Raw genomic sequence first — 22,292 nt, 5'->3', positions numbered from 1 at the left:
CTTCGACCTCATGGCTTGGTTTTTGCTCTGACTTGCACTGTCAACTGTGGGACCTTACAGGTGTGTGCCTTTTCAAATCATGTCTAATCAATTGAATTTACCACATGTGGACTCCAATCAAGTTGTAGAAACATCTGAACGATGATCAATGGAAACAGGATGCACCTGAGCTCAGTTTCGAGTCTCAAAGCAAAGGGTCTGAATACTTATGTAAATAAGCTTATTATCTATTATTATCTATTTTTATTTTTTATAAATTTGCTAACATTTCTAAAAACCTGTTTTTGCTTTATCATTATGGGGCATTGTGTGTAGATTGATGAGGAAAACAATTAATTTAATCCATTTTAGAAAAAAGGCTGTAATGTAACAAAATGTAGAAAAAGGGAAGGGGTCTGAATACTTTCTGAATGGCACACCTGTTAATCAAAATCCATTCCAGGTGACTACCTCATGAAGCTGGTTGAGAGAATGCCAAGAGTGTGCAAAGCTGTCATCAAGGCAAAGGGTGGCTACTTTTAAGAATCTTAAAAATACAATATATTTTGTATGATTTAATATATTTAATGTTTTTTTAAAACACTTTTTTGGTTACTACATGATTCCATATGTGTTATTTCACATTGTTGATGTCTTCACTATTATTCTACAATGTAGAAAATAGCAAAAATAAAGGAAAACCCTGTAATGAATAGGTGTGTCCAAACCTTTGACTGGTACTGTACTGTATATATTACACTACATTGCATGTGATAAGTCCATAAAGAGGGCCAGAAATAATTAGACACCTATGATTATCTGTACCCAAAAAGGCCACTAGATGTCATGTGATAACATTCCATAAAATACTTGAACGTTTCCAAAACTCTGGTAGTTTACAGGTAAACTTCGAATGTTTAAAATAATATACCCTGCCTTTGCAATCCTAGCTCTGACCAAGCTTGTTACACAATGAATGAGAACTCTGTAATAGATACAATGTGTGCTTTCATCCATTCAGAAAATCAGTGCAAAAAAGCGAGAGCTGGAAGTACTAGTTAAAAGATTCCCTTTCATTGGTCTTATATAACTGTCATCCTGTGAACTGTCCTTCACATGCAATAAAAGCAATTTACTGAGATGACAAGTTTTCTTATCATTTAGGACTTGTCCTGTATTTTCCCCTTAATTGTCCCTTGTGCTATTACAGCCTTGGACATTCTAAAACACCCATTAGTCTGTGTATGTTCCCCTTCAATCAATTTCAATCAATTATGATCTGCCAGAGAAGCAATATTGTGGCACAAAGTTTTCATTTTATGCTTCAATCACATAAGTATCCAGAGAGAAAGAATAGCTCAACCATCAGGCAGCCCATTAAAATGACTATTTATGAAACAATCAATAGCATCAAGTCAGCGTTGCTGAACACTTGGTTGAAATAAAGCAGAACAATCCATATCCGCTTCATATCTAAAGCTCCAGTACAATCTGAAATTGAACCATAAGCGTCCTTAAGGAGTTGGATCTCATCTACTCAACTCTGGACTCAATTTAATAACTTTTGTATAGCTGCCCGCTCAATGCTCATTAAAAGCTACCCCAGTATATTGTGAAATTGACTTCTCTTTGCAATCCAATAAGTCTTTCTCCCCATGTCTCTTGTTTGTGAGGTTCTGACCGATTTTAGGTCTGTGAAAAAGAGTGCTCATGCGGTTTGATTAGATTTCACATGGGCTTTGAAAAAATCTGGATATTTCAGTATGGGTCCGTGCTAAGGTTAAGGTTAGGGCCAGGTAAGGGTTATGGTTAAGGTTAGGGTTTAGGGTAGAGACGGATCACAGATAGTTCATACAGAAATGTCAGTGCTTCAGATTTGTTTATTATAATGATTACCGATCAAAAGATTCTCTATATTGATCAGAAGCAAAATTATGCTCTCAAATGATGAAACATGATGCAATATCCTGAACAGTGCACAGTAGACAAAAACTAACAGATGGGAAGAAGATGAAATTAACCAAAATTGTCTGTGGCAGAGTATCTCCTTTTAACATTCAGGAGGCAGATCTCAATTACACAGGCCTAATTAACTCGGACTCCTAATTTGGCTAGACTGTCGTGTAAAATGATGGCTTCCTGTTCCTTAATATGCACAGATTTTCAGAGTTGGGGGTAGGATTTCTCAACCAAACAACTACAAAATCAGTAAGGTAATTTCCAGAGAGTGATAATAATTTCTACCTTGGAGCCATGTGTGATGGATATAGCGAGGCAGTTAGTTAAATATGAAAAATAATATTTTGGAGAAATGCAATAATGCACTGGAGTTAAACGCCAAAGACTTCATTGCACCTATGGAGCTAAAGTTGATCATCATGGATCACGTAAATGATGACATGGACGGTACATTACTGTGACACAAAACCATTGCTACAGCATCTTCAACAGCTTGGCATTGCACATCTGTTCCATGTGCTGTTACTTAGAGAGGTATTATACACAGCCGAGCTACATAACTCTACTATGAGTCTCACCCTGGCACTCCAAACTGAGTCAGTTTTGTGAATCTCAATGGGCAAACAGAAGTATCTGTCATTGACAATCTGTGCAGGCATACCAAATGACAGTTACACAGCCCAGATCATCACTTCCATTCAGTCCTGTGTTCTCTAAACCTCCCACAGGACCAAAGTTCCATATTCTCCAAACAGACTTTTCAAAAGGAATTTGGAGGCCCTGAGCAACAATGTTTGTACTGTAGGCTGATACTAAGTTGGGAAGAGACATATATATATAAAACATATAGAAAGAATGTGACTTCCCTTGTGTTCTACAGCTGGATAGGTGAGGTTGAGAGGGAAATAGGAAATGAGTACAAACATATCAAGTAAGGCATGCGAGAGGGAGAGAGGCAGAAGGAAGGAGTAGAAAGCAGAGTCAGTATTTAAAGGCAAGTTGTCGTAGAAAAAGAGAGTGATAAGGGGTGAAGTCACAGTCAAAGTGCAGAAATTAAAAGTACATAATATAGAGTAAGGGAGTGGTGTAGGATAGTGAGGAGGAGGAACCCGGAGAATGCAGCCTGGGTGCTGGTTCAATCCTGGTTTAATTGGCTAGGACTGCTTGGCCGCCTGCTGTGCTTGTCTATCATTTCTCTCAATGATCTAATTACAGGAAGTTCCACCTGACTGAATCCACGGTTCTCCACCGTGGATTTTCAGTGTCTATTTTTCCTTTCTCCATTGTAAGTGACTTTAAAGTAAGGAATGGCTTGTATGTTTAAAGAGCAGTGTACTGTATGAAGTGGTATGTATAAAGAGGTGGACTCTACTGCCTATGCAACTTACAGAGTTCATGGGAAGTTTCCAAAGGAAGTGCCATGTGTCTGTAATGTTTCATATCTATGAAGATTGCTTTTGACATTGCTTGTGATATATATCACCTCCCTCTAAAAAAACACACATACCATGAAGTGTTTTCTACCATAATCCATCTCTCTGTTACACTAAATTAAGTGTACATGCCGATAAACAAGTTCAATAATGGCTTTAGTTGATGTTGTTACTCTCTCTCTCTCGGTCTATGTACAGTATATACAGTTAAAGTCGGAGGTTTACATACACATAGGTTGGAGTCATAAAAACTTGTTTTTCAACAACTCAACAAATGTCTTGTTAACAAACTATAGTTTTGGCAAATCGGTTAGGGAATCTAGTTTGTGCATGACACAAGTCATTTTTCCAACAATTGTTTACAGAAAGATTTTTCACTTATAATTGTCATGCCCTGACCATAGCGAGCTCTTGGTTCTCTATGGCGTAGTAGGTCAGGGCATGACTAGGGGTTGTTCTAGTATGTATATTTCTATGTTGGTGCTAATATGGTTCCCAATTAGAGGCAGCTGTTTATCGTTGCCTCTGATTGGGGATCATATTTAGGTAGCCATTTCCCCACCTGTGTTTTGTGGGATATTGTTTGTGTTTAGTTGCCTGTGTGCACGTCATGACTTCACGTTTCGTTGTTTCTTTATTGTTTTGTTTTGTTTGTTACACGGAGATTAAAAATATGTGGAACTATACTCACGCTGCCCCTTGGTTCGCTCATTACGACGATCGTGACAATAATTCACTGTATCACAACTCCAGTGGGTCAGAACTTTACATACACTAAGTTGACTATGCCTTCAAACAGCTTGGAAAATTCCAGAAAATGATGTCATGGCTTTAGAAGCTTCTAATAGGCTAATTGACATCATTTGAGTCAATTGGAGGTGTACCTGTGGATGTATTTCAAGGCCTACCTTCAAACTCAGTGCCTCTGCTTGACATCATCTGAAAATTAAAATTAATCAGCCAAGACCTCAGAAACAATATTGTAGACCTCCACAAATCTGGTTCATCTTTGAGAGAAATCTCCAAACGCCTGAAGGTACCACTTTCATCTGTACAAACAATTGTACGCAGGTATAAACACCATGGGACCACGCAGCCGTCATACCTCTCAGGAAGGAGGACACATTCTGTCTCCTAGAGATGAACGTACTTTGGTGCGAAAAGTGCAAATCAATCCCATAACATCAGCAAAGGACCTTGTGAAGATGCTGGAGGAAACAGGTACAAAAGTATCTATATCCATAGTCAAACAAGTCCTATATCAACATAACCTAAAAGGCCGTTCAGCAAGGAAGAAGCCACTGCTCCAAAACCACCATAAAAAGGCAGACTACGGTTTGCAACTGCACATGGGGACAAAGATCGTACTTTTTGGAGAAATGTCCTCTGGTCTGATGAAACAAAAATAGAACTGTTTGGCCATAATGACCATCGTTATGTTTGGAGGAAAAGGGGGGAGGCTTCCAAGCCGAAGAACACCACCCCAACCGTGAAGCACGGGCTGGCAGCATCATGTTGTGGGGTGCTTTGCTGCAGGACGGACTGGTGCACTTCACAAAATAGATGGCATGAGGTAGGAAAATTATGTGGATATATTGAAGCAACATCTCAAGACATCAGTCAGGAAATTAAAGCTTGGTTGCAAATGGGTCTTCCAAATGGACAATGACCCCAAGCATACTTCCAAAGTTGTGGCAAAATGGCTTAAGGACAAGATATTTAAGGATTGGAGACGCCATCACAAAGCCCTGACCTCAATCTTATTGACAATTTGTGGGCAGAACTGAAAAAGTGTTTGCGAGCAAGGAGGCCTACAAACCTGACTCGGTTATGCCAGCTCTGTCAGGAGGAATGGGCCAAAAGTCACCCAACTTATTGTGGGAAGCTTGTGGAAGGCTACCCAAAATGTTTGACCCACGTTAAACAATTTAAAGGCAATGCTACCAAATACTAATTGAGTGCATGTAAACTTCTGACCCACTGGGAATGTGATGAAATAAATAAAAGCTGAAATAAATCATAAATCATCACTCTCCTACTATTTATCTACTATTTCACATTCTTAAAATAAAGTGGTGATCCTAACTAACCGAGGACAGGGAACTTTTACTTCGATTAAATGTCAGGAATTGTGAAAAACTGAGTTGAAATGTATTTGGCTAAGGTGTATGTAAACTTCCCACTTCAACTGTACAAAACATTAAGGACACCTGCTCTTTCCCTGAAAATGACTGACCAGGTGAAAGCTATGGTCCCTTATTGATGTCACTTGTTAAATCCACTTCAATCAGTGTAGATGAAGGGGAGGAGACAGGTTACAGAAGGACTTTTAAACTGTGAGACAATTTAGACATGGATTATGTATGTGTGCCATTCAGTGGATGAATGGGCAATAAACACATATTTAAGTGCCTTTGAATGGGCAATAAACACATATTTAAGTGCCTTTGAATGGGCAATAAACACATATTTAAGTGCCTTTAAATGGTGCATGGTAGTTGGTACCAGATACACCGGTTTGTGCCAAGAACTGCAACGCATCTGGTGTTGTCATGCTCAGTATCTTGTGTGTATCAAGAATGGTCCACCATACAAAGGACATCCTGCCAACTTGACACAACTGTGGGAAGCATTGGAGGGAACATGGGCCAGCATTCCAGTGAAATACTTTTTACACCTTGTAGAGTCCATGCTCCGACGAACTGAGGCTGTTCTGAGGGAAAAAGGGGGTTTGCAACTCAATATTAGGAAGGTGTTCCTAATGTTTTGTATGGGATGTCAGGGTTAATAAAACCACTCAACCATAAACAAGACAATGTATGTTTCCTTCCTCAATCCTATTTTATATTATTGTAAAAAAAAGTGTTTTGATTAAAGTCAGTGATGTGAATCACTTGAATAAAATTTAAGTAAATTCTAATTTCCTCCATCATTTTTCAGCACTTTCTTTTATTATACTTTTGAGTTTTTGGTGCTTTTGGTGTAGCTGTGTGGAGGGGGCTGGATATGCATAACCTTATGCAACCACAGGGACCCTTCAAAACGTTGAGATATTAAAGCCCTTCCCTGGAGATGAATGTAAATAGCTACCCTTCACAATATAATGAAAACAGTTGCGCCCTTACCTCTACATGGCCTAATATAATTGAATGAACATTATACAACAGTGGTACTTGGTCATAATACAACTACTTTATATCATTGATTGAACCCCCTACCCCCCCATGTCTATTAATCAATAACATTGTAATACATTAGTCCATTCTAATGAACAATGTGTTCTAATGTAACTGTTTTTTGACGGCTTTGTGTTATTTTTTAAAATCAGTAATGAGGTAGATAAAGCAGCATGCATAGGTAGACATAGGTAGACATAGGTAGACCATCACTGATACTTGATTTCCTCAAAAGAAGAGAACACAGTCCAGTGACTCATTTGTGTAAATAATAGCCAAACAGTGCAACACACTGTTTAAAAAGTATCCAGTTAGATCATTGTTTTGGACTTTTAGCCAGATAATGCAAGAAGGCAAATGACCAAACAACCAGCCAAACTGTTAGGGGCTGACAACGTCTGTGATGTTGACCCGTGGTGGTGACCTGTGGTCTGATTAGATGACTAGACATGCTGGGGTTGCACATGGCTTCCATTATGATTAAGCAGTGTGACTGTCTTAGAACTGAGTAACAACCATTGCTGGCAGCAGTCACACCCACTTGACAATACAAAAATACTAATCTCTCGGAAATTTTCCACATTTTGTTACGTTACAGCCTTCTTCTAAAATGTCTGTCCCCCCCCACACACACACACATCAATACCCCGTAATGACAAAGCAAAAACAGGTTTAGAATGTTTTGCAAATGTATTAAAAAAAATATTTAAAAAAAAATCTATTTTACATAAGTATTTAGACCTTTTACTCAAAACTTTGTTAAACTACCTGCAGTGATTACAGCCTTGTTTCCACTTGGGTTTGACGCTACGAGCTTGGGACACCTTTTTTTGGGGAGATTCTCCCATTCTTCTCTGCAGAAGCTCTCAAGCTCTGTCAGGTTGGATGGGGAGTGTTGCTGCACAACTATTTTCAGGTCTCTCCAAAGATGTTTTATCAGGTTCAAGTCCGGGCTTTGCCTGGGCCACTCAAGGACATTCAGAGACTTGTCCCGAAGCCACTCCTGCATTGTCTTGGCTGGTCATTGTCCTGTTGGAAGGTGAATCTTAACCCCAGTCTGAGGTCCTGAGCCCTCTGGAGCAGGTTTTCATCAAGGATCTCTCTGTACTTTGCTTCATTCATCTTTCCCTCGATCCTGACAAGTCTCCCAGTCCCTGCCTCTGAAACACATCCCCACAGCATGATACTGCCACCACCATGCTTCACCATAGGGATGTTTCCTTCAGATGTGATGCTTGGCATTCAGGCCAAAGGGTTCAATATTGATTTAATCAGACCAGAGAATCATGTTTCTCATGGTCTGGTGCCTTTTGGCAAACTCCAAGCGGGCTGTCATGTGCCTTTTACTGAGGAGTGGCTTCCGTCTGGCCACTCTACCATAAAGGCCTGATTGGTGGAGTGCTGCAGAGATGGCTGTCCTTCTAGAAGGTTCTCCCATATCCACAGATAAACTCTGGAGCTCTGTCTGAGTGACCATCAGGTTCTTGGTCATTTCCCTGACCCTTCTCCCCCCGATTGCTCAGTTTGGCTGGGCAGCAAGCTCTAGGGAGAGTCTTAGCGGTTCCAAACTTATTCCATTTAAGAATGATGGCCACTGTGTTCTTGGGGACCTTCAATGCTGCAGAAATGTTTTGGTACCCTTCCCAAGATCTGTGCTTCGACACAATCCTGACTCGGAGCTCTACAGACAATTCCTTCAACCCCATGGCTTGGTTTTTACTCTGACATGCACTGTCAACTGTGGGACCTTGTATAGACAGGCGTGTACCTTTCCGAATCATGTACAATCAATCAAATTTACCACAGGTGGACTCCAATTAAGTTGTAGAAACATCTCAAGGATGATAAATGTAAACAGGATGCACATGAGCTCAATTTCGAGTCTCATAGCAAAGGGTATGAATACTTAAATAAATAAGGTATCTGTTTTTTTTCATTTTAACAACCCTGTTTTTGCTTTGTCATTATTTGGTATTGTGTGTAGATTGAGGATTTTTATTTATTTAATCAATTTTAGAATAACGCAGTAACGTAACAAAATGTGGAAAAGGGGAAGGGCTCTGAATACTCTCCGAATACACTGCAATGGTAGTAGCGTCTGTCAGCAGACTGTGGGATGGGATGACTAACGTGGAACCTTGGGTCCGGTACAAATATTATTTTGTCAGTGATCATCTGGACAAATACTGATTTGACAGATGCTCAAATCTTTAGAATTTCAAAAGGGGAGGGTACATTTGGCCCTTAGACTTGCTTGAAACTTGCAGAGAGTTTCAGTTTAGAGTGGGTGGAGACTTTGTGTTAGTAGCTTTCATCTCGCCCCAGAACTTAATTGAGCATCTGACACAATTACGCACAATTTTACTTCTGGGTTTATGAGAAACTATGAAACTATAAATCTGTCAACGGCAGTTTCACAATGTTGACAACTATTGTGAATGATCATTTGTTCAGCGGCTGTCATTGTGACACTATGACACCTTCAACACATAAAACTCATAGTCTCATTTAAATTCTAGACAACACACCATTTCTGGGCACCAGCTCTAATACAAAACTCCCATTACCTTTGAAAGCCATTTTATTAAAGTGAAAATCTATAAAAAGGTAGCTATTACTCTCAAAACAGACCAGCCATATCTCTAAAAAAGCAACTGAGAAATTCATGAAAAAAAAACAAATTAAACAACAATGTAGTAACTACTGTATGTTATTGTATACCATGACTCTTCTCCGTGTGTTTCATGAATCAGGGTGAACTGAACATGCATTTAGGGTGTTGATGAGAGCTTCAGATAGTGTTTCATGTCAGGGTGAAATACAGCTCAAACGTGGGAGGTGAGGCAACAGAATCAAGTAAGCGTTTTATCATTGACCTGGAGATGCTTTACAAGACACATTTACAGCTGTTCGGCTGCTCCACTTTTCTACCTCAACATTGAATTGAGCGATTTGGCAAACGTGACGGTGGTTTGGGATCAAACTAATTATTGGCTATTGTTGGAGCAAGTTGAGCTTCCGAGCTTCTGAGTGTCAGGGCTGGTGTCACGACTTCCGCCAAAGTCGGTTCCTCTCCATGTTCGATGTCGCCGGTCTTCTAGCCATCGCCGATCCACTTTTCATTTTCCATTGATTTTGTCTTTGTTTCCCACACATGTGGCTTTCATTTCCCAATTACTGGTCATGTATTTAATCCTTTGTTACCCCATGTCTTTGTGTGTGATTGTTTACTGTTCATGTCGGTATGTTTCCGGCTGGATTTGTTCAGGTGCTGTTTTCACCCGTGTTTTGTGGCAACCTTTATTGTTTGCACATTGGTACTGTTATTTGTGACAGCTGGTATTATAGCTTTGTTAGTATGTAATGCATAATATGATACAATTATGTACAGGCAGCAACCCATAACTTGGTTTTACAAAATATACTAAAGATTTTGTCATTAGCCATCCTGCAAATGTTTCACACACACCTATTACACATACAGTGCCTTAGGAAAGTACTGACACCCCTTGACTTTTTACAAAGAGGGACCTCTGGCTTTTTCATCCAATGGGTTTTGAGAAGGTGGCGAGGAGAGAGGATGCAAGGAGTATGCAATTGAGATTTTCCCAGATTGTTTTCCTGGTCAGGAAAAAACCCTAACTCTAGGTATGATGCTTCATTACTTTCTAACATAGATCATGGTAAACTTTCATCTCTCAAAGCTATAAATTATAGTATGTTTGCATTGTCTGAATCTGTCTGATTTACATTTTCGCTCCACTGGGTTCAGGTGTTAAGTGTTCTCCCTGCTGTCTGTGAAGAGAGGAGCTGCCATAACCCTGTGATGGAGTGTCGGCCTGGCTACCTGCTGTGCTACAGAACCATACAAGGAAATATGTATATTCATCAGTCTGCTTTAAAACCAGGAATTCTGAGAAACAGCAGCTGCATTTCCTTTGCCTATGCCTTAACCTTCACTTGTTGGTGTTAAAAACTTACTATTGCAGCACAACTATTGTTGTTTCTTCTTCACATATGCTGAGACAGGAGTTTTTCTGTCTCTTCATTCAACCAGATAAATATGAACGATAATCAAGTTGTATTTGTCAGATGCGCCGAATACAACCAGCATAGACTTTACCGTGAAATACTTCCTGAGGAGCCCTTTCCAACGATGCACAGTGCAACAATAGTAAGACGAGGAATAAAATAAAATACACAAGAATGGAGCTATATACAGGGAGTACCAGTACCGATGTGCAGAGGTACGAGATATTTGAGGTAGAAATGTACATGAAGGCAGGGTAAAGTGACTAGGCATCAGGGTAGATAATAATAATGAGAGAACAGAGAAGCATCAGCAAATGATGAATGTAAAAGTGCGGGAGTGTGTATGTTTGTGTGTGTGCATTATGTGTGTGTGTGTGTGTGTAGTGTATGTGAATGTGTGTGGGTTTTGTATGTGTGTATATAGTCTAGTGAGTGTGTGTAGGGTCAGTCCAAGAGAGTGGTTAGAGCGTTGGGCTTGTAACCGAAAGGTTGCTAGATCGAATCCCTGAGCTAACAAGGTAAAAATCTGTCTTTCTGCCCCTGAACAAGCCAGTTAACTCTTTGTTTTAAAGTTCCCTGTCCTCGGTTAGTTAGGATCACCACTTTATTTTAAGAATGTGAAATAGTAGATAAATAGTAGGAGAGCAAATGATTTATTTCAGCTTTTATTTATTTCATCACATTCCCAGTGGGTCAGAAGTTTACATACACTCAATTAGTATTTGGTAGCATTGCCTTTAAATTGTTTAACTTGGATCAAACATTTCGGGTAGCCTTCCACGCGCTTCCCACAATAAGTTGGGTGAATTTTGGCCCATTCCTCCTGACAGAGCTGGTGTAACTGAGTCAGGTTTGTAGGCCTCCTTGCTCGCACACGCTTTTTCAGTTCTGCACAAAAATGTTCTGTAGGTCTGAGGTCAGGGCTTTGTGATGGCCACTCCAATACCTTAACTTTGTTCTCCTTAAAGCCATTTTGCCACAACTTTGTAAGTATGTTTGGGGTCATTGTCCAAATGGGAAGACCCATTTGCGACCAAGCTTTAACTTCCTGACTGATGTCTTGAGATGTTGCTTCAATATATCCACATCATTTTCCTATCTCATGATGCCATCTATTCTGTGACGTGCACCAGTGCCTCCTGCAGCAAAGCACCCCCACAACATGATACTGCCACCCTGTGTTTCACGGTTGGGATGGTGTTCTTCGGCTTGCAATCCCACCCCTTTTCCTCCAAACATAACGATGGTCATTATGGCCAAACAGTTCTATTTCTTGTTTCATCAGACCAGGGGACGTTTCTCCAAAAAGTATGATCTTAGTCCCAAACCGTAGTCTGCCTTTTTGTATGGTGGTTTTGGAGCAGTGGCTTCTTCCTGCTGAGTGACCTTTCAGGTTATGTCGATATAGGACTAATTTTACTATGGATATAAATACTTTTGTACCTGTTTCCTCCAGCATCTTCACAGGGTCCTTTGCTGTTGTTCTGGGATTGATTTGCACTTTTCACACCAAAGTACATTCATCTCTAGGAGACAGAACGCGTCTTCTCCCTGAGAGGTATGGCGGCTGCGTGGTCCCATGGTGTTTGCACTTGTGTACTATTGTTTGTACAGATGAACGTGGTACCTTCAAGCATTTGTACATTTCTCCCAAGGATGAACCACATTTGTGGAGGTCTACAATTTTGTTTGTGATGTCTTGGCTGATTTCTTTTGATTTTCCCATGATGTCAAGCAAAGAGGCACCGAGTTTGAAGGTAGGCCTTGAATTACATCCACAGGTACACCTCCAATTGACTCAAATGATGTCAATTAGCCTATCATAATCCTCTAAAGCCATGACATAATTTTCAGAAAATTTCCAAGCTGTTTAAAAGGCACAGTCAACTTAGTGTATGTAAACTTCTGACCCACTGGAATTGTGATACAGTCAATTATAAGTGAAATAATCTGTCTGTAAACAATTGTTGGAAAAATTACTTGTCATACACAAAGTAAATGTCATAACCGACTTGCCAAAACTATAGTTTGTTAACAAGGAATTTGTGGAGTGGTTAAAAAATTAGTTTTAATAACTCCAACCTAAGTGTATGTAAACTTCCGACTTCAACTGTATCAATGACCCATCAATGATCCAAGACCAGCTCAGTTAATCCCTACCATTGTGACAATGAGTCGTCATAATGCTGCATCAAATGTACATTATCCTATGGGCATTGGGAGACACATTGTAAGGAACTCTGTTGATCCTACAGCTATTTTATGCAGTAATCATGAGCCTATGAACCAGAGTTATACTGTTAGCACTGAGGAGGAAGCCCGAGTAGGAAGACCACTGTGTGCAGCTGACCATGCACGATCAGCTCCAATAAAAAGAACATGAGTAAGTCTACTTCTGATAAGCATTAAAAGTAATACATTTAAAAACCCAGAAAAGTGCTAAAAATAGCCCATATTAACATGAGAAACAAGGTCCGTGAAGTCAATAACTTGCTTGTAACAGATGACATTCATATTCTGACTATCACTGAAACTCACTTAGATAATACTTTTGATGATACAGTTGTAGCAATACATGGTTATAACATCTACCGAAAGACTGAAATGCCAACAGGGTCGGTGTTGTGGTCTATATTAAGAAACACATTCCTGTAAAGCTTAGAGACGATCTCATGTTAATAAATACTGTTGAAGTCATATGGATACAGGTTCATCTGCCTCACCTTAATCCCATTATTGTGGGAAGCTGCTAACAGTCATTATCTGGATAATGTGTCTGCAATGCTTGATAATATATGCGCTATCAACAGAGATATTTTCTGGGTGATTTAAATATTGACTGGCTCTAATCAAGCTGCCCACTCAAAAAAGAAGTTCAAACTGTAACTAGTGCCTGCAACCTGATTCAGGTTGTCAGTCAACCTACCAGGGTATTTACAAACAGCACAGGAATGATATTGCCACATCTTCAATTTAAGCCTACTATAAAATGTGTGCCCTCAGGCCTGGAGGGAAGCTAAAGTCATTCCACTACCCAAGAATAGTAAAAACCGATTTACTAGCTCAAATATCCAACAAACCAGCCTGTTACCAACCTTTAGTAAACTTCTGGAAAAAATTGTGTTTGACCGCATACAATGATATTTTACAGTCAACAAATTGCCTTGACAGACTTTCAGCACATTTATAGGGAAGGATACTCAACAAGCACAGCACACAAATGACTGATGATTGGCTAAGAGAAATTGATGATACAATTATTGTGGGGGCTGTCTTGTTAGACATCAGTGCAGCTTTTGACATTATCGATCATAGTCTGCTGCTGGAAAAACATGTGTTATGACTTTACACCCCCTGCTGTTATGTGGATAAATAGTTACTTGTCAAACAGAACACAAAGGGTGTTATTTATCCTCTCTGGGGTAGGTGGGACGCTACCGTCCCACCAGGCCAACATCCGGTGAAGTTGCAGAGCTCTAAAATTATAAATAAACCATTCGTAATATTAAATATTTATGTGAATACATGTATCTCACATCATTTAAAAGATTAACTTCTGTTAATTCAGATTTCAAAAATGCTTTACGGCGAAAGCACACCATGCAATCTTCTGAGGACAGCGCCCTGCACACACAAGTATTAATAGCATTATCCAACCAAGAATTAGCGTCACAAAAGTCAGAAATAACAAGAAAATAAATTGCTTACCTCTGAAGATCTTCCTCTGGTGGTAATGCCAAGTGTCCTAACTACACAGTGAATGTTAATTTTGTTTGATAAAATCCATTTTTATAGCCTAACACAAAACATTTGTAAACCACTTGCGTCGTGATTTCCGTCTCATTCAACTTTGGATGAAACATTTGTGGTAATTATACACACAAAACAAATGTTTATTCAGTCATGGTTGGTTTCATTGCAATTCTATGGTTGTTACTAACACAACCATACTTGATGGTTCTTTTCCCAGGACATATTGACGGAAACAAAACAATTTGAAGACACCAATCAATGACCTCATTGCGTACCAATGTTAGGACCGGTCTATTGTTGATTGCCTGTATTTTTGCCCAATGACCACTGATCATCTTGAAATCTAGCTTGGAAGATAGCCAATGAGCTTAGGTAAACGGCAATATGTAATGGTTATATGTTCGAAGACCAGCCTTTGTCGTAAACTCTGGCGTAAAAGAGGTTAATTCGTCAATAGCATTTTGAGCAAGTTTATATTTTTAAATTATGGCGAATAAATCAGGAAAAGCTAAAACAAAGTCTAGGTATACAGATTTAAACCACATTATAGAGGAAATTGATAGAGAAAGCGAGACCAAGTTGCTTCAGGAAGATGAATCTTTCAGCGAAGCTAGTTTTGACTCCCAGCCGGAAGACATGTTTCTGCACGGAGAGGATGCCATGCTGGACTGGTAAATTCTAATGCTAATGTCGTTGTTTGAAATTAATAATATTATATATTATTATTCATTTCATTTGATTTCTTATTTTATTTGGAATATATAAATAAAAATATCATCAGTAATGAAATGTGTAAAGTATACATTGGCCATACAGTGTGTGTGTGTTATATATTTTTTTACATTTATTTTACATAAACATGGAATGGAACAGCACTTCACCATAGTGATTATGTTCCCTGTACTCTATATAATACATAGCTGTTTATTTTATGTGTTGATACAGGGCTCATACGTGAAAGTATTGTTACAGATTTGTTTAAATCTTTCACAGTGGCAGTGATTCTGATTATGAGCCGCCAATGTCTAAGTGTCCATCTCCGTCTGAAGCTAATTCATCCATCCGGAGCCCTGCTGTCTCCGGCTCCACACTTAGCCGGCCACCTAGAGGTGTGAAGTCAGTGACAAAGAAGCGGAGGTGGGGAAGAGAGAAACCTGCAGACAGAGAGCCAGAGGGTCGTTGGCACTCTGTGTTAGAAGATGATGTGGAACCAATTCCACCAGTTTTTAGACCCAAAAGGCAGCCAGGACCTCAACTAGACATGACTGCAAAGTATTGGTGTTCAATTTTTTCAACTGTTTTTCACCTCGTCAGTGGTTGATTCCCTGGTGTCGAACACCAATAAGTACGGGGCTAAGAAGCAGGCAGGAAAGAAAGAGGCATGGAAGCCCATTTCCATGTCTGCTACCTTTCAATGGTCATTTACATGGGACTGGTGAAGTTGAAAACTCTAAGGGACTACTGGAAAACGTCAGCTCTCTATCAACTGCCTTTCCCTATCACTGTCATGTCTTGTAAAAGGTTTCTGACTATCTCACGGGCGCTTCACTTCAGTGGCCCAAGGCACAGCAAGGTTTGATAGGGTCTGCAAAATCAAACCTCTCTACCCCAACATCGTTGAGGCCTGCAAGACCTATTTTCTGCCTGCCCAGAACCTGTCCAAGATGAGAGGATGGTAGCCTTAAAGGCCAGAATTGTCCTCAACCAATACATGCCAAACCAACTAAATGGGTTTACAAACTGTTTGTTTTGGCTGTTTCTGTGTGTGCCTACACTTGCATTTTTTTGTTTATGAGGGGAAAAAAGTTTTGCTACAGTTTTGCTACTGTTAACAGACCCGAAGAAGCGGGATGCCTGTATTTTGGGCTTGTGGCACCATTCGGACCAACAGAGTGGGCTTTCCAAAAACAAAGGTGAACGACATGCCTAAGCGTGCTGAACAGGGTACCATGCGATGGATTCGTGAAGATGGCCTGCTCTTTGTAAAGTGGATGGATACCAGAGAGGTGGTCATGTGCACAACTACCCACAAGTCCTTCAGTGGTGATCACGTCATCAGGCGTGTGAAGGACGGTACCGGGGCATGGACCATAAAAATGTCCCCATTCCAGCTGCTGTAAAGGACTACAACAAGGGCATGGGAGGTGTGGGCCTGTCAGACCCACTGATAGGCTACTTTAATGTTCTCCACAAGACCATGAAAAGGTACAAGACATTTTTCTATAATGTCATCGACATTGCTGTGGTGAATGCCTTCATCCTCCAGAAGGAAATGGCTAAGAGCTGTGGACAGCCCCCCATCTCACAGCTAGCCTTCAGAGAGCTGCTCATGCAGGAGCTTGCTAGCTACAGCAAGTCCACTGGATCACCTTCTGTCAACCTCTACCTCTATCCCTTCTGCTCCTTCAACCAGTGGTGTTCACCTGCCCAAATTCATCTCTGCAGGCATGAATGTGCCTCAGGGCAAAAAGGGCACAGTAGGGAGGTGTCATTGTGCCCTTTGTCACAGGAAATGCCCTATCACCTGCACCACTTGTTCAGTAACCCTATGCTTTACAGCAGAAAGAGAATGGCACAAGCAGCACAATATTGTGTAGAGGACTGAGGGTCTTCACAATATTGTAAATAGAAAATGTGTAGACCGTTACCCTTGTTATTTTTTATTTTAATTATTATATTTTTTGGGGGGGGTGTGTTTGAATAGCATTGATGTATTTTGTATATAGTTATTTGCTTCAAAATGTATCACTGTACCAATTCGGCCACTTGGGTACATTTGGGTACATTTGTGTGGGACACCTGGGAGACTTCATGCTCAATATCATGTATCTCGCTCATTCTTGAAGTTATCTGTCTGAAACTTTGCTAAACTATTGTTGTCCTCTTATATTTTTCATTCAAATTATCCCCAGCATCCCATCTGAATGTTTGGCTGTTCTGGGTCATTTGAAAGATGATGCAACAACAATAAAAAAACAGAAAACGTATGGTTTTTCCTTTTATTATCTTCTACCAGATCTATTGTGTTATATTCTCCTACATTCAATTCACATTTCCACAACATGCAGAGTGTTTCCTTTCAAATGATACCAATAATATGCATATCCTTGCTTCTGGGCCTGAGCTACAGGCAGTTAGATTAGGGTATGTCTTCAGGCGGAAATTGAGAAGAAGAGGGGATACCCAGAAGAAGTTAACAAAGAGCTGCAGTTAGTTTCAGAGTGGCTAGCAAGGAATAAGTTAGGCCTAAATATTGCCAAAACTAAAAGCATTGTATTTGGGACAAATCATACACTAAACCCTAAACTTCAACTAAATATACGTGGAAATTGAGCAAGTTGAGGTGACTAAACTGCTTGGAGGAACCCTGGATTGGAAACTGTCATGGTCAAAACATGTTGATACAACAGTTGCTAAGATGGGGAGAAGTCTGTCCATAATAAAGTGTTGCTCTGCCTTCTTAACAACACTATGAACAAAGCAAGTTCTACAGGGCCTAGTTTTGTCGCACCTAGACTACTGTTCAGTAGTGTGTCCAGGTGCCACAAAGAGGGACTTAGGAAAATTGCAGTTGTCCCAGAACAGGGCAGCACGGCTGGCCCTTAATAGTACAAGGAGGGCTAACATTAATGACATGCATGTCAGTCTCTTATGGCTCCAAGTGGAAGAGAAATTGACTTCATCACTACTTGTTTTTGTAAGAGGTGTTGACAAGATGAATGTACCGAGCTGTCTGTTTAAAATACTTGCACACAGCTCGGACACCCATGCATACCCCATAAGACATGCCACCAGAGGTCTCTTCACAGCCCAAGTCCAGAACAGACTATGGGAGGTGCACAATACTACATAGAGCCATGACTACATGGACATTTATTCCACATCAGGTAACTGACGGAAGCAGTATAATTAGTTTTTTTTTAAATGGTAAAAAATACACCTTATGGAACAACGGGGACTGTGAAGGTATAGACACATGCATACGCATGCATTGTGATATTGTTGTATGGTGGTATCAAATATTTTGTATCGTAGATATGTAGTGGTGTAATACTGTTATATGATGTACTGTTTTATCTTTTGTTTTTTATGTAATGTAAGTGTTTTAATATGTTTGGACCCCAGGAAGAGTAACTGCTGCCAATGGGGATCCCTAATAAATACAAATACAAATAAATACTGTGCCTTCAGAAAGTATTCACACCCTTCGACTTCTTCCACATTTTGTTGTGCTACAGCCTGGATTTTAAATGGATTACATTGAGATTTGGTGTCACCCATCTACACACTATACATCATAATGTTAAAGTGGAATTATGTTTTTAGAAACGTTTACAATTTTTTTTGTTATGACAAGCCTTATGACAAGTCACATAATAAGTTGCATGGACTCACTCTGAATACAATAATAAATTAGTTTTAAAATGACTAACCCATCTCTCTACCCCACACATACAATTATCTTCACAGATTAAAGCACAGATTCAAGCACAAAGACCAGGGAGATTTTCCAATGCCTCACAAAGAAGGGCACCTATTGGTAGATAGGTAAAAAAAAGCAGACGTTGAATATCTCTTTATGCGTGGGGAAGTTATTAGTTCCCATTTGGATTGTGTATCAATACACCCAGTCACTACAAATATACAGGTGTCCTTTCTAACTCAGTTGTCGGAGAGGAAATAAACCGCTCAGGGATTTCACAATGATGCCAATGGTGATTTTAAAATGGTTGGCTGTGATAGGAGAAAACAGCATTGTAGTTACTCCACAATGCAAACATAAATGACAGAGTGATGAGAAGGAAGCCTGCACAGAATAAAATATTCCATAACATGCATCCTGTTTGCAATAAGGAACTAAAGTAATACTGCAAAATATGTGGCAAAGAAATGAACTTGTCCTGACTACAAAGTATTAATCCAACACAACACATCACTGAGTACCACTCTTCATATTTTCAAGCATGGTGGTGACTGGATCATGTTATGGGTATGCATGTCAGCCGGCAAGGACTAGTGAGTTTTTTTAGGATAAAAAGAAACAGAATAGAGCAAACTACAGGCAAAATCCTAGAAGAAAACTTGGTTCATTCTTCTTTCAACAGACACTGGGAGACAAATGCAGCAGGACAATTACCTAAAACACAAGCCCAAATATACACTGGAGTTGCTTACCAAGACAAAATGTAATGTTACTGAGTGGCCTAGTTACAGTTGACTTAAATCAGCTTGAAAATGGCTGTCTAGCAATGATCAACAACCAACTTAACAGAGTTTGAAGAATGTATTTAAGAATAATAGGAAATATTGTACAATACAGGTATGCAAAGCTCTTAGTGTCACGACTTCTACCGAAGGTAACTCCTCTCCCTGTTCGGGCGGCGCTCGGCGTCGCCGGTCTACTAGCCACTACCGATCCCTTTTTCTTTTTCTGGTTGTTTTATCTGTGTTCCTTTTCACACCTGGTTTTCAATTGCTTTGATTTCTGTGGGTATATAGGGCACCTGTTACCTGCTGTAATTCGTGCAGGATTAGACTTGTGTGTATTGCGCTCGATTGTATTTGATGTTTGTTGTTTTTTCGCTATTACGCACGTGTATGTAAAGTGTCGGAACTGTGTTTGTTCCTCCGTGTGTTTGCACGAGTATTCGAGAGCGTAGTTTTGGGATTTTTTTCTGTGCCGTTTGTATTGGTGGACTATATTATTAAACACGCTTCTCAGACATCCCTGCTCTCCTGCGCCTGACTCCTACACCTCTCACCAAGACGCATATTCTCACACTTAGAGACTTAGAGACCCAGAAAGACTCACAGCTGTAATCGCTGCCAAAAGGTGATTCTAATATGTATTGATTCAAATGGTTGAATAATTATCTAATCAAGGTATATTAGTGTTTCATTTTCCATTAATAAAAAAAAAAAATCTTCCACTTTGACAATATGTGGAAAAAGTCAAGGGGTGTGAATACTTTCTGAAGGCACTGTAGCAGCCTGGCTATTTAGTAGTCTTATGGCTTGGGGTTAGAAGCTGTCTCTGAGTCTGTTGGTCCGAGAGCTGATGCCCCAGTACCATTTGCCAGACGGTAGCAGAGTGAATAGTATTTGGCTTGGGTGGCTGGAGTTTTGGGCTGGAATTTTTCGGGCCTTCCTCTAACAACCTAATCTAAAGGTCCTGGATGGCAGGGATCTCGGCACCAGTGATGTACTGGGCTGTCGGCACCACCCTCTGTAGTGCTTTGTGGTAAAGGGCAGTGCATTTTCCATACCAAGCGGTGATGCAGCCAGTCAAGATGCTCTCGATGGTGCAGCTGTAGAATTTTTTTGAGGATCCAAGGGCCCATGCAAAATCTATCCAGCCCCCTGAGGGGCAAGAGGTGCTGCCGTGCCCTCTTCATGTCTGAACGGGTGTGTGATGTGTGGACCATGTTAAGTCCTTAGTGATGTGGATGCCAAGGAACCTTAAATTCTTGTCCCGCTCCACAGCAACCCTGTCGATGTTGATGGGGGTGTGCTCTCCCCTCTAACTCCTATAGTCCACAATCAGCTTCTTGGTCTTACTGATGTTGAGGGAGAGGTTGTTGTCCTGGCACCACACTGCTAAATCTCTGACGACCTCCCTACAGGCTATATTTTCACTGTCAGCCTACCACCGCCGAGGAGCCCCAGTGTTGAGGATCAGCATGGCAGAGGTGTTGTTGCCTACCCTCACCACATGTGGCTGGCCCGCCAGGAACTCCAGGATCCAGTTGCAGAGGGAGGGGTTCAGTCCCAGGGTCCCTAGCTTGGTGATGAGCTTGGAGGGGAATATGGTGTTGAATGCTGAGCTATAATGAACAGCATTCTCACATAGTTATTTCCCCTCTTGTCCAGGTGGGAGAGGGCAGTGTGAAGTGCAATTGAGATTGCCTCCTCTGTGGATCTATTGGGGTGGTATGCGAATTGGACTGCGTCTAGGGTGTCTGGGATGATGGTGTTTATGTGTGTCATAACCAGCCTTTCAAAGCACTTCATAATTACAGTTATGAGTGCTACAGGGTGATAGTCATTTCGGCAGGATACCTTGGAGCTCTTGGGAACAGGGGCAATGATGGTCTGCTTGAAACATGTTGGGAAAATGTCCTTGAAGACATTTGCCAGCTGGTCTGCGCATGATTTGAGAAACCTGTTGTTAACCTGTTTAAAAGTTTTTGCTAACATCGGCCACGAAGAGCAAGATTACACAGTAATTCGGGAAAAACACTGGCTTTCACGCAAGGCAGATTGTTATATTCCTCGAAGTGTGGAAAAAAGGCATTTAGCTCGATTGGGAGTCCTGCATTGCTAGGAAAGTCACGTCTGGGTTTCCCTTTGTAATCTGTTATTGTCTGCAAGCATTACCACATTCGATGAGCGGCGGAACTGGTGTAATAAGATTCCACTTTGCTCCTATATTGTCCTTTTGCATGTTTGATGTCTCGTCAGAGGTCGTAGCGGGCGTTCTTGTATGCTTCCATGTCCGTTCCTTGAAAGCAGTAGCTCTATCCTTTAGCCCACCATGAATATTGCCTGTAATCCATGGTTTTTGGATTGGATTGGTTCTTATAGTCACTGTAGAGGCAAGATAGTCTATATACTTATTGATGAAGCCTGTGACTATTGTGGTAAACTCCTCAATGCTATCGGATGAATCCCGGAACATATCCCAGTCTGTACTAGCAAAACAGTTTTGTAGGCTCGCATCTGCTTCATCCGTCCACTTCTGTATTAAGTGCATCACTAGTACTTCCTGTTTGAGCTTTTGATTGTAAACAGGAAGCAGGCGAATGGAGTCATGGTCAAATTGACTGAATTAAGGACGATAGAGGGCCTTGTATGCATTTCTGTGGGTTGAATAAAAGTCATCGAGAGTTTTAGCGCCCCTAGTAGCACGGCATACATGTTGATAGAAGTGAGGTAGGATGGATTTATGTCTCCCAGCATT

This window comes from Oncorhynchus tshawytscha, linkage group LG01 (assembly GCF_018296145.1).
Source record: "Oncorhynchus tshawytscha isolate Ot180627B linkage group LG01, Otsh_v2.0, whole genome shotgun sequence".
Lineage (NCBI taxonomy): Eukaryota > Metazoa > Chordata > Actinopteri > Salmoniformes > Salmonidae > Oncorhynchus > Oncorhynchus tshawytscha.
Note: the sequence above shows the minus strand (reverse complement) of the source record.